Source organism: Stenella coeruleoalba (genome assembly GCF_951394435.1).
Source record: "Stenella coeruleoalba genome assembly, chromosome: 3".
NCBI lineage: Eukaryota > Metazoa > Chordata > Mammalia > Artiodactyla > Delphinidae > Stenella > Stenella coeruleoalba.
The window spans coordinates 153,083,185-153,096,701 of NC_137148.1; the positions used below are offsets into that span (position 1 = coordinate 153,083,185).

A 13,517-nucleotide genomic window follows, 5' to 3' on the forward strand; every position below is an offset into this window, starting at 1 on the left:
TGAGGCAGTGAAGCTCTCTGCCCTGCCTACTGTTATGAATCAGAGGCCAAATCCAGTAGTCTAGACACACAAGTTCTTAATTCTGTCCAGCGGCAGTGGCTGCAACTTGTTCTTCCCCATAGGGGGTGCAATTTCGGGGGGGGGGAGGCATCAGTTGGAGGGAGAGGGGAATGGGCAGGTGGACCCCCCTCAACCCTCAGACTTGGATGAGCAGCCGGAGAGCAGGTTTGGTAAGAGATTAAGGTCGAGGAGAAGAGAACCCAGATGCTCCAAGATTTATGACCCTAATTCTTCTCCCTTAAATTCCCCTCCAAGCCCCCCAGCCCTAGCCTGGTCCCTCCAGGGTCATGCTGTGGCCCCAGGCCAATGTCAAGGCCTTAACCCATCCATCAGTTGTTGCCAGGGAGTTTCCACCCCAATGGGTCCCAAAGGGAGGAGATCAACTGACACTACGGGCCCAGACTGACGGGGAAGGGGCATGGCCCTAAAGAGGTGGCCAACAGCCCCGTGCACCCTCCCAGGATGTAGGGGCTCACAACCTCCAGGGAAGAAGCTAGGCTGGTGGGTGGGGTCCAGGAGGAGGTGACCTCCAGCTCTGGCACCACTCCCAGCCCCGCCCTTCCAACAGGCCAGGAGACCTGGGATCCCACGGGGCCCTACAGCTTACAGGGTATGTGGCCTTGGGCCCTTGCTGCTCCTCTCCAGGCCTCAGCCTCCCCACCACACAATGCAGGAAGTGGTCTGGATACCCCAGGTATCCCCCTTCAGCTCCGCTCCCTCAGTGCTAAGCCCTGCCCTCTCTCCAGTCCAGGGGTGTCACCTAGAATCTGGGCCAGATGGGGTGAGGCTTTGACAGTTAACTGGAGGAGCCCCTGAAGCCACCCAAGTCAGAGCTGAAGAGCGTATGGTGCTCACTCCTCCACCGCACATCCATTTTCCAGAAGAGTGAAACTGAGGCCCTGAGAGAAGGTCGGGGTCTGCACCAAGACCTGAGTGTTACTGGTGGGATGGTTAAGAGCATGGGCTCTGGGGACAGAAAGACTTAAGATTAAAATGTCAGCTGCAACAGAAACTTGTTACGTGAAGTCCCTTGCCTTCTCAGCCTCAGATTCCTCATCCATAAAATGGGCAATAGTGCCTCCCTCCTACGACTGCTGAGTTGAAATAAGAAAACGCATGTAAAGGGCTCGGCCAGTGTAGCAAACGCTTGGACAATGGTAACTATCATGACTGTGGGTAGTATTAACACAAAGCCAAGTGGCCGGGGGGAAGGGTAGGTGGGGCCCCGACCTGGCTCATCCTCCAGACCAGGAGGGCCAGCCAAATTCCTCAAAGCCCCCCAGCTGTCTCCCCTCTTCGTTAAAGGCCTCTCATTAGTGAGCCTGGGCACCTGCCCCCCCACACGTAATAAGCCTCATTAGTATCTTAGCCCCAAGCTCTGAGCCCAGAGTCTGTGCATGTGCACACGCGTGAGGGTGGGGGGCTGCGACAGGCCACCAGCCAGGAGACAGCATCCCCGCCAACCACACCCCCTCCCTGTCATCAGCAGGGCCCGTCACCACCCAGCTTGTCACCTGCCTGCCTCGCACCCGCACCACCTGTCACCCACCCAGCCCATCACCTGCACCACCTGTCACCCACCCAGCTCGTCACCCACCCAGCCCATCACCTGCACCACCTGTCACCCACCCAGCTCGTCACCCACCCAGCCCATCACCTGCACCACCTGTCACCCACCCAGCCTGTCACCGGAGCTGCCTGACAGGCCTCTGGGTGAGGGACAGGAGATGGGGAGGAGAAGACCACAGGGGTGTGGAGCTGGGGGCCCCAGAGACCCTGTAAGACCCCCACTTCAGCTCGGCATCCTGCAACATCGCCATGGCAACGTCTCAGCCGCAACCACTTTCCCAAACATCCCCCCCGCCCCCCAGGCCCTGCTCTTAGCTGAGCTGAGGCTGAGAAGAGCCTTGACTGACAGCAGAATGGGACAGGAAGGAGCTGCTCATCAGCTGGCTGGCCTTGGCCATCCCTGCCCTCTCTGGGCTTGGTTACTCCATCTGCAAAATGGAGGGGCTGGAACTGGGGAGGCCCCCGTACAGCGGGTCATCCCTTCCCAGCCTGGATTTGCTGAGCCAGTGGCCAGTTAACCTGTGAAGGCTGGTGGGGGCGGGGTACAAAAGGACAGGAGGTTCTGGGTTCTTCCACACTCCTTTGCCCTGGCCCAGCTCACACAGGCTGGGCCTCTGGCCCAAACTCACATAGCAAAAGAGGAGGAGCAGGCTGGAAGGCAGAGGGGCTCTGCCACAGGACTGCCAGCTGGAGATGATGCCACAGTGGGTGACCCAAGGCTGAGTGGGCCCCCACCTCCAAGCTGCATTATTTATAAAACCCAGAGCTCCTAGCCGAGCAACAGCTGCGGTGCCGCCCCTCCAGGGGGCACAGGCAGGGGTGGAAGGGTGGTGCCTCCCGGGGGGAGCCCCCTGGGGTCCCGGGCTCCCTCCACAGCTGGCTGGGGCAGGGGCTGAGGTGGGAAAGGGGCGGCTGCGCCATCCTTCCCCTCCCAGCCCCCTCTCCTCTCCTCTCCTCTCCTCCATGCAGGCAGGCAGCGATAGGATTACTTCTGCATGACTGCCCGCTCCACAGGGTTCCAGAGACCCTCCTGCCTGCAGCAATCTAAAATTCCTGTAGCCCGGCCTCTCTCCCCTTCTCCCCACAGTGAATGCTCCAGCTTCTACCACAGCGTGCCCGCGGCCGCCACCACCACCAGCGAGTTGGCCGGGGCCCCAGGTCCTTGGAGCCACGGGCAAAGGTAGACCCATCCTCGGGGTGTCCCTCGGAACCCTCTGAGGCCCAGGCCCTGGTCCATCCCCTCCGGCCCCTGGTGCCCGTCCAGCCCCACAGGGCAAGGCTCAAGCTGGGGTCGGGCCTGCCAGATGTGCCAAGGAGGACCGGCACATACGTGCAAACACACCTGGTGGGTCCTGGCGTGCCTGGCCACATCCTCTGCTGCCAAAACCTGGATGTCCCCACCTCTGCTCTAACCGCCCCCTCCCTAACCTCACTAATCCTTGCTGCCCCTGGGGTGGGCAGACAGCTGGGCCAGGCCAGCGCCTGTGGCTCCCCAGGGCACAAGAAGCAGGCAAGAGATCGATCCACTGAATTTTTTAAGGCTCTAATGGAGCCTGCCTCCCCAGACTTGGGGCCTGGGACACAGGCGATCTCTCAGGGACCCCTCCCTCAGCATTGCAGTTGCCTCCTCTTTCAGGTCTAGGGGGTTGGGGCACCTTTCTAGGAGCCTTTCCCCCAGCAAGAGAAGAGGCACGAGGGGTCCCTGGGAAAGAGATGGGATTGGGGGGCTGTGAGCAATACCCAGAGGCCCCCCCAGTCTCCCCAGCCCTAATGCAGGCAGAAGCAGCTCAGCCTCTAAATCACTCCCCTCATGCTCCCCTCTGAGGCGGATTCTGTGCATCTGTAATTAGGGGGTGGAACAGATGGTGCAGATTCCATTTAAAATCATGCATCTAGTAAAGTAACCTTCACTGTTGGAACTGACTCCCAGGGAGACCAAGCCCCAAGCCCGGGTCTGGGGGTGGGGTGGGGTGGGAGGGGAAGCATGTCAAGCCAGCACCTTCTCCATCTTTTTTTCCTGAAGCTCCAGACCCAATGTCCCCCTCAGGTGAGCCCAAGAAGAGGAGGATTTGGCAAGCACCTGAGAAACTGCAGGTTGGGGGTAAATCCCCCTGCCCAGACCCCCCCCCCCACCCATACACGACAGAGTCAGGGCATGGCTGGGTACTCAGAGTTCTTGGCTGCCACACCAGGATGACCAGGTGCCAAGAGCCCCCAAAGAGGCCTCAAACCCTCAAAGCCCAGGCCAGGGTGCCAGAGCACAGGGTCTTGGGTGGGGCAGCTTTGAACCAGATGTACAGCCTCACTGTCCAGGAATGGAAGGCCTGGGGCAATAAGGGGGGGTGGAGATGCCTCCCCAGGCAGAGGAGGCTCTGGGAAGTGGGGGAGGACCAGGCAGCCGAGAATGAGAGAGAGCACGGAAGAGTGGGCCAGTGTGTCTGCAAGGCTGAGGCTATCTGGGGGGAGTTTGGGGGAGGGAGGCTGGGGAGGACAAGGTGGGGTGGGGGAGCGGTGATGGAGAGCGCTGAGGAGGGAGGCTGTGCTGGAACGTGTGATGGTGGGAGTGCGGCTGCAGGGTGAGGTGTGGGCGCAGGGCGGAGCTGCTCTGAGGGGTGACTGGGCTGGGGCCCTGTGTGTTTGTGTATGAGTGCGGGACTGGTGTTTGGAGAGGGGTGGGGCTGTCCCTGGGCCCTTGGATGGCTGAGGAAAGTACTGGAGCTGCAGCTTGCTGGGGAACACACAGAGGACTGCTTGTTTGCGGAGGTGCTGGGATCTGGGGGGTGTGTGTGCGTGTGCGGGATGCACATGCACGTGCACGGCCTGGAAGGTACGAGAAGCTGAGGGGACATTACTGTTCAAAGATGCACCGTGTCTGTGTGTTTGAGGTAAATGGTGTGGCTACAGGGGTGTCCTCCTCTGCGTGGGTGTTGAGGCGGTGTGTGTACGTGTAAGTCACGGGGAGATTTTGGAATGGTGTAGGGGGCTGTATCGGTGTGTCTGGGGACATGATGAGCTGCAGCGGAGGGAAACGCTGGGGCCGTCGGGAGAGCCTGTGGGTGTCTGGTTAGGTGCTGGGACTCTGAGAACCTGAGTGTGTGGAAGGTATTAGGGCTACAGTAGGGTCCTGGGTGTATCTGGGGAGGTGCTGGGATTGGAGGAAGAGTTGATCTGTTTCAGGATGTGGTAGAAGCCTTGTGTGTGTGTTGGGGTGTCTGGGGGTATATTGGGGGTCATAAACATCTGGGTTTTGGTTAAGTACTAGAGCTGTAATATGTGTTTGGGTGGGTAGGCATGTGGTGGTTGTGTGTTTGGGGGTGCTGGAGCTGTGAGTGGGGAAGTGGTTGTGTATTTAGGAGGTACAAGGGGCTGGAGTTGGGCCCCTGTGCCCAGACAGGTGATGGGGCTGCGGGGTGAGGGCGGGTGCCCCTCTGAGGAGGTGAAGGGCAGAGTCCTGGCCTCTGCTCAGGGGCCCACCTGGGGGCTGCCCGCTAGAGCCCCTCTGCCGGTGGTGCCCGCCTACCCCCAGACCCCACGTCCGGGTGTCGAGACAGGCAGTCCATCTGTCTCTTCCTGTGCCCAGGCCGAAGGAGCAGTGCCGCCTCCTCGCTCCCTGGGGGGGCGGCAGCAGATCCCAGCCCACCCATCTGCCTTCAGATGGTCGAGGCAGGAGCCTCCACAAAGCTGCCTGGGGGGCATCCCTGTGTTTGAAGAGGCACGGGCTGGGGGGTGGGGGGAACTGCACAGCAAACAGTCCTCGTGGAGGCTCCTTTGAAAACCACTGACGCCAGGAGAGACCAAGAGGGAGGACAGGGGCGGGTTTGTCTGTCCTCGTACGTCGTGTGGGTCAGCGCCCAACTGTGTGCCTTGGAGCCCCTTCGCATGTGTTCATGCCGGTGGCCTCTGTTCACGCAGCATCCTTGCCTTGGAAAACAGCCCTCCAACCCAGGCTACGAGCTCACAGCCTCACACAGCTACCCCCTCATCCATGCACCCTGCCTACACTACACTCACACGCAAACATCTCCCACATCTGCAGAACACTGCACCCTGGTACACATGCCCCTCAGCCCCAGAGTCCCAGTCCTTCACATGTGTACGCCCATGACACACACCCGCACACTGCAAAGCCAGGTACAGCCACATGCACCTGTCACATATGCATGCCTCCACACAGACATACCCGACAAGTAGCTGTCACACCCACACCCACACACTCCACACACCTTGGGGAGTGGATCTCCCTGTCACCACCATATCCCACCTCATATGAACTCAGTCTCTCTCATACACATTGTAACAGACACTCACCATCCCTTATACCTGTACATACGCGCACATGTTTGTACACGTGCATACACACTCTCACCAGCTCTCAGCTCTTTCACACCAGCCAGTTTCTCTGTGTCCAGGCCAGGCCCTGCAGGAAGGCTGCCACCCGCTGAAAGTGTCTCCTGCCTCCCTGCCCTGCCAGCTAGGTCAGAGTGGGGGGCATACCCCCCCACCATGGCTCCCTGGGAACCCTGATCTTCCCCTCCAGAGAGAAAGAGTCCTCTCTCTGCTCTGGGGTGTCTGCCACTGTTGTGTGAGAGTGTGACTGTGTATGTGTGTGTATCAACATGTTCTGAGAAGCCACGATGAGGCCTGTGTGTCACTGCCTGTATGGGTAAGAAAGCATAGGGACAGGTTCACCGGTTATGTTTGTGAGATTCAAGATGAGTGTGAGAGCAGAGACATGTATGCCACAAAATGTGTATTTGTGAGTGTGTGTGAGGCCAGGCCCCTGTGGACAGGCGTGAGTATGGGGGGGTGCACTTACACAAGGAGACACACAGTGAGTGTGAGTGGGGAGTGAGTGGGAAGTATTCTGGGATATTTTCTGAGACAAGGGGTATGTACATTTGCGAGTAGGGGTCAGGGCTAGGAGAGGCACCCTCCGCAACTCCCTCCCCCTACAAAGAGATCAGGGGAAAGGGGTCTCTGGGATCTGGGGGGAGTGTGTGTGTGTGTGTGTGTGTGTGTGTCTTCCTCTCTCTTTCTCCCTGACCTCTTTAGCAGCTGGAAACTGAGCCAGGGGTGGAAGGAATGGAGACTTGGCTGGCCTGGGGGTTTGGGGAGGGAAGCAGGAGAAAACACCTTCCAGATTCTTACCAAATCCTTGTCTGTGGTTTGTAGCCTTCAGTCTCTCCTCTCTCTTTCTCTCGGTCTGGGTTTCCCCCTTTCTTTATCTCTTCCTGCCCCTCCCTCTCTCCCCCATATCTCTCCTTCTCCCATCTCAGTCACCTTGTCTCCCCCCTTGGATCTCCCTGTCTCCAAGTCTCTGTCTCTGCCTGTCTGTTACTCTCTCCCCAGGCCCTTCCATTTTTCTGACTCCTGTCTCTGCCAGCACCTCTGTATGTCCGTCTCTCCCAGTCCTGGTCCATCTGTCTGTCTCTCTCCGTCTGCCTGTGCGTGGGTGTCTCTGTCCATCTGCTCCGCCACCCATCTGTCTGGTTGTCTGTGCTAGTCCTTCTAAGGGTGCCCACTCGCTCACCAAGACACCCTCCCCCAGGTCAGCAAAGGCCTCTCCTGGCTCAGGGGGCGGGGAGGGGGTGCAGAGCTGCAGCTTCTGGAAGCTTCAATAGCAGCTGGCTGAGTGGGAGTTCGGGGCCAGCCAGCTGCAGAAGTGGCCCCTCCCCTGGGCTCCCAAGCCAAGGACCCCAGAGCAGAGAGAGGAGAGAGCAGGGCCTCACTGCAGCTCAGTCTGTGTGTGCGCGCGTAGGGGGAGGCAGGGGGCCTCACTATGCCTTCACTTCACCGTTCCCCCCAAAGCCAGGCCCTGTAGGAGAGGAAGCTTCAGTGCCCACCTCCCTCATCCCCTCACCAATGGAAGAGATGCTGGGGATCCAGGAGGGAAGGGCTGGGGGATGCCAGGCCTTGGACGAAGCCATAGCTTCCTGTCAGATGGGTGGGAGGGGGGCTCCTTCCCTCCTCCCTCCCAGGCAGTCCCTGGGGATCCCTCCAGTGCTGGTCCCAGCTCCGGACATGAGGGGCCCCATAGGCAGTTCTCACCAGCTCCCACAGGGACCATTCCTACCTCCCAGCTGCCCCAGAGCCTCTGACCCACAGGGATAAGGCGGAGGGGGGTGGATCACAAGGGTGTCTCCTCCCTCCCCAAATGGAGGTTGGCTCTGGACATCTGGAGTTCGTGGCCCTGTCTACGCCCTGGCCATCCTGAGAGGCCCCAGGCAGTCCACCTACCATTGCCAGCCCGGCACCACACACACACACACACACACACACACACACACTGCACCCCAGCACTCGTGGCCCACCACCGCCACTCCCTGGCCCAGCAACTCTGAGGGCTGAAAGGAGCCCTACCGCGGAGACCTGCACCCTACACTGACTGGTGGCAGCCTCCAGCAGGGCCCCCGGCACAAAGCCAGCAGCTGGAGGAAGTACCCCCCAACACTTCCCAGGAGGCTCTGTTCCTCCCTAAGAAGAGCTCACAGTCCAAATCCCACAATAGATGGGGAAACTGAGGAAGGGATGGGATGACACAGTCAGTCATTCTTCCTGAGACCCTGGGGTGGGATCATAAATGAGGAATAGGGAATGAAAAGGACGCCGCAGGGGCAGAATCTGGCTCCTTCCTGACCTGCCACGGGCAAAGTCCATGTTGGCTGCACAGCCCTGCACAGCCCTACCGCTGGGCCAGGGTCAGGGGCTGGCTCCCTCCCTCTAGAGCTCTCCTTGCCCCTGGCTGGGCCCCTTCCCTCTCCTCACTTCTGAGCAGCCCTCCCTGCCCTCTCCCTCCCAGCTCTGGCTCTCTCATCCTCAGCTCTTGGAAGCCTAACTCACTGTTTCCCCTTTTCTCTCCCCTCCCTCCCTCTCTCCTGGCAGCGGCGCCTCCCCCTCCCCTGGGGGGGCTCTGGCCACAAGGGTGCCCGCCTGCTCCTCTCCCCAGGCTCTGGCCCCCTCCGCACCCAGGAGTCCCCCCGCAGCTGTTCCAGCTCTCTAACTATACAGAGGTGGACGGAAAGAGCCTAGGTCCCAGGCAAGCAAGGGGAGGGGGCCCCTCTAGACTGGATTTCCTCCTGGCAAACAAGGTGGGGGGGATCCAACCGGATGACACCCCTGGTGTCTCTAACAGTCCTAATGTTCCCCGCTTTTAAAAGCCCGGTGCCTCCTGACAGAGCGCCCACAACCTGTGGGGTGCTGTACCTGCCTCAGGCTCCGCCCCCAGGTCCAAAGAAGAGGTCGGCTCTGTTCCCAGACATTTGGGGAGTGGGGAGACACTGCCCTGGGGCAGGAGCATTAGTCAAGTGACCCCTCTCAGTGCCCGCTCATTTTGGGCTGTGGGGTGGGGAGTAGCACATGCCTAGGCCTTCTTGGTCCCCTGGATGCCATCTCCAGGGGCTGTGATCCTGGCTCTTCTCCTTGACCGTTTTCTCTCTCACCCCCTCATCACTGGCTTCTGTCACCATCTTTTCCTCTTTCCACCTCATGTCGGGCTCTCTGGGTCTCTTTCCTCCCCACCTCCCCCAGCTCTCTCCCTGGGGGGCTCATCTGCTGACATTAGCAACAATGTTACCGTTGCTCCCCCCCTTCAGTTCCCAGCTCCACCCCATCCTGGCTTCCCCCTCCCCGGTTCTGTCCCAAGAGACCCAGGGGACCCAGAGGCAGAGCTGGGCTCCATCCCATAATGGTGAGTTTGCTTGACCTCACTAATCACACCAGAAGTGCCTGGGCTTCTGGTATGAAGGCATGGCACCCTGTGGTCTTGGGTGGCTGGCCTGAGGCACAGAGCTCTGTATTCCACAAACCAAAAAAAAAAAAAAAAAAAAAAAAGAAGTTGACTTGGGGTGGGGCAGAGCAGAGAAGAGGGGAAGTGAGGGGGATCAGGTTTGCCTGGAGGAAGCCCCTGTCCAATGGGGAACAGAGGCAAGAGGAGGTAGTGGCTCGAGCCAGCGCTCCAGGCTGATTGAGAACAAGCAATGTCCCTCTGGGGCTCTGCCGGTCCAGATCAGCCCCCCCTAAAAAAAAGGTCTTCTGCCAGGGACAGTTTGCCCTCCAAGCCTCCAGCACAGCCACACCAAGCAGGTAAAGATCCCGCGTCTCTGTCTCTTAATCTCCTGTAGAATCCAAATCCATCCTCCCTACAGTACACCTCCACTTAGCTCAGCAGGGGGTTCCATAAGCCTCCCTGCCCCAATCTAACCAGGTGGAATGGGAGGGGACAAAGCCCCCCAGCTCCCAAGCCCCCTCACCAAAGGCCCCATCAAGGGCTGGGGAGCAATGCAAAACAATCCTGGAACCCACGCACCTTCAAACCGAGAAGCAACCCTGTCCATCCACAGCACCTGGGGGTGCTGGGGCTCCCTGCCCCCACGACCCTGTTCCAGACCCCCCAGCCCAGCAACCATAATAAACAGCAAGCTCTTTTTCTTTATGACACCAAATTCCTCCAAGCCGAACAGCTCCTTCCATCACTACCTCAGCCATAGATCACATTAAAAACTCACAGAGGGCAACTTAAACACATCACATTTGTTTCTCTCTATATTATTTCAATAGTAACGGCATTAAAAATGGATTTTACTGCAGAAAATAAATATCAACACGTGGGCCGGGAGCCCAGGCAGGGGGAGAGAGCCCACCAGGAGAAGGTCCCTGAGGGCTTGGGCACAGCTTAGGCACTGACCAAGGAGGTGGCTCAGAGGACAGACTACACCTGGGGTGGGGTGGGGTGTGGGGGGAATGCCTGGGCAGGGGGCAATGCCCGCCCACCTGGGCACCTGCCCCAATGCCAGACCAAGAGGGACAAGAGTCACTGGTTTGAACTGGTCCCCCAAAGCTCATGCCCTCACTGATCTTTGCAACCTCTGGAGGGTAGGAGCTCTGGGGCAAGAAGTTCACTAGTCTCTAGAGGTTATTCCAACTATTGACACAGCAGAAGAAAAAAATGAATTCAACTTACTATCCAGTTTGATTTTCCATTACTATAAAAATATACATCTGCTCAAAGGAGGGAGATGGCAAGCTGCAGGCACATGCCACCTGGGGGGTCCCCCTGCAGCTCACCACCACAACCCAGCCTGCCCCTCCAGGCGGCAGGGGTGGGGGCTGTGTGTGGGTGGGGGACGGACCAACTGGTAATCTGTCACCTACAGCCCCAGCTCACACAGCTACACACACCGGACCACACGGAACAGGAACAAGCCAACAATAGAAACACCCCAAATGCTCCTGGCAGGACTCTGCCCAGGCCCGGGCGCATGCCCCCGCCCCGCCGGCGGCAGCAGCGGACGAAATGTGGCCACCCTGACCCGGAGGCAAACTTGTCCTCACACCCTGAGCTCTGCCCAGGGAACTGGGGCCAAGTCCCGCCTGACACCAACTGGTCCGGCGGGAAACGCCTGCCCAGCCAGACAGGCACAGGCCCCCCAAGGGTCCCTCCTTGTGCTCAGGGGCCAGGCTGGTGCAGCCTGGCCCTACCTCCCAGGGTGACGCCTGGGCCCAAATTCAGCTGGCCCTGCCAGTCAGCCACTGGTGCAGAACGGAGGGCACCAGGCTCAGCCCCGCCCAGCCCCAGGGCCCCCAAGCTAGGAGGGAGGGGGGACTCCCCACCCCTCCACATCTGGCCCTGGCCCCCAGGGTCTGCGGTAGAGAATTCCCGCCCCCGCTTCTCTCTCTCTCCCTTCTCCCTCTCAGTGCCCGCTGCCCGTCTCAGGGACGGCCCCAGCTCCCGCCTCCGGCCAGCAAGGCCCACATCCTTCCTCCCTCAGCTGGCCCCTTCGCCTGGCAGGAGGCTGGGGGGTCAGGCTGCTGGGGAACCCCTCCAGCTCCCATCAGTCTTCATCCCCAGCCCCCAAACTCTGGGTTGCTGTCCCTTTTCCTGTAGAACAGGAAACAAGGTTATTTCCTAGACTCAGAGCCAGCCCTCTGCCCCTCTGGCTCTGCCTGGGGACCAGGACCCAGCAGGGGAATGCGCCCTTAGCCAGAAAGCAGAGGGATTCTGCAATTCACCCCCAGCTACCGGCCCAGGGGGCTGACAGCTGTCACTCAGCACCCCACCCCCTGGGGAAGAGGGGGCCGATTCAATCAGAGCCTCAGAGGAAACGCATTGATAGGCGATTATTTATTTATGCAAAAGTGAGCCGACTTTGTTCACCAGGTAACCGGGCACGCGGCCCAACCCCTACGGCCCTGGCCGCCCCCAAATCCCTCCTCCGCCCCACACCCGCTCCGGGTCATTAGGTCCCCGCCTCTCAACTCCCAGAGCACCAGCAGAACCTTGGGATTTGGGGGTTGAAGGGAAGGGGCTCCTCCCTCCGCAGTCTCCCCCTTTTCCAGGGCCGTTCCTAAAATCCAGCCTTGTTCTCCGGTCCCACGGTCCCCCCTTCACCCATCCCCGCCACACACTCAGCAAGCTGGAGAGCAAATTGCAGTTTTAAATCCAAAGACGGAGGGAGGGGGAAGGAGGAGGGGGCGCGCGGCAGCGCTGGGTGCGTACCTCGCCCCCGAGTCGGGGGAGCCGCGGGGCGGCCAGGAAACCCGGGAACCCCCCCTCCCCGCGCTCCCTTCTCGTCCACCTCCCCCTCCCCCTTCCCGGCGCTGCCTGCCAGGCTTCGAGCCGAGCCCAGCCGAGCCGCGGGCCCCGGTGGAAACAAAGACCGATCGCACCGCGGGCACCGCAGCCACGGGGTCCGGCGGACCGGACCCGGGCGCGCGGAGGGGGCGCAGAGCACCCCCGGTGCGCTGCACAAAAGAGCCCGGCCGGCCGGTCCCCAGCGGGGGTCTAGGGCTGGGGAGGAGGCGCCACCCACCGGAGTGCCGGGCTGCCGGCTCCGTTGCTCCGAGCCAGGCGAGGGGCTTTGGGGGGCGTCTGTCTTCCGGCCGCGGCAGCGACGCGGGCGCTCGGCAGCTTCGCCGCTCACCCTAAAATCGAGATCATATTTCCCTTTGAGTCCTAACACTATGATAATATCATCTCAGTTATGGTATAAAGCAGGTAACTGATTTGAGAAGGGTACTGAGTTTGAGGACATATTGACTGATTCATTCTACAAACACTTTACTAAGCGACTATGCTAAGGGCCTGGGATCCCATGAAACAAAATGCCAGCAGAAGTGAATCTCTTTAATGAAACAAAGTATGTGGAAGACAAATCATTAAATGCTTACTTACAGTAAAGCATGCAATGTATCCTGAAATAGGATATATAAATGACTATACGTCCAGGGCTTGCCCCAAGAGCAAGTCTTCTCTAAATGGATTCTTTTCTTTTCTCTTTCTTTACCTTGTCTTCCCCACTTATACCTCTACTCTCTGCTTCAGTGAAAGATATTTCTCCTTTCCACTTCTAGCTGAAAAAAAAAAACAAGTCTCAGGTGTCAATTTACTATGTAACTGTGGGTCCCTCTCTGTATTACAAAACAAGACTCAGGGGCCAGTGAGTCCTGATATCATGACTTCCAAAAGGGTCACAAGGGATCTCTGAAAATTTCAATAGTTTTAGTGTCTTTTCTACATCTTTTCCAATGATTCAGGTATGGAGGTTTCTATATCTTGGGCCTAGAATTCCTTCTACTGAGTGGTGAGTCAATGTGGTTTTAGTGCTTATATCCTATAAGTTCTTTTAATTAGTGTCTTATAGCCTCCCAAAGTGTTTATATATATATATATGACTGGCCACCATTTAAAATGAAAAAAATAATTTACATTGCTACTTATCCTCATTGAGTTGCCCATTTAAGAAGCAGAACTACACTGTCAGAGCATCCACTTTTGTAAGAACTTAGCCATAGTATTTTAACATATATAGTAGTTCTCAATATTTACAGTGTATTGGAAGCACCATAGTAGTCAGGGTACTCCAGAGAAACAGAACCAATAGGAGATACAT

General features: G+C 58.6%; 1 protein-coding gene across 25 annotated transcripts in view; it reads right to left on the bottom strand.

Moving 5' to 3' along the window:
* Positions 1–13,517, bottom strand: part of LOC307183366 (metabotropic glutamate receptor 7-like) — a 198,368-nt gene that overhangs the window by 103,564 nt on the left and 81,287 nt on the right. For 22 of the 25 annotated variants that reach the window (XM_079915767.1, XM_079915770.1, XM_079915753.1 and 19 more), the window contains one exon: positions 12,438–12,549. The exons of 2 other annotated variants lie outside the window; for them this stretch is intronic. The gene's annotated coding sequence lies outside the window, so the exon portion shown is untranslated. One more of the 25 variants, XM_079915761.1, reaches the window with a different exon arrangement.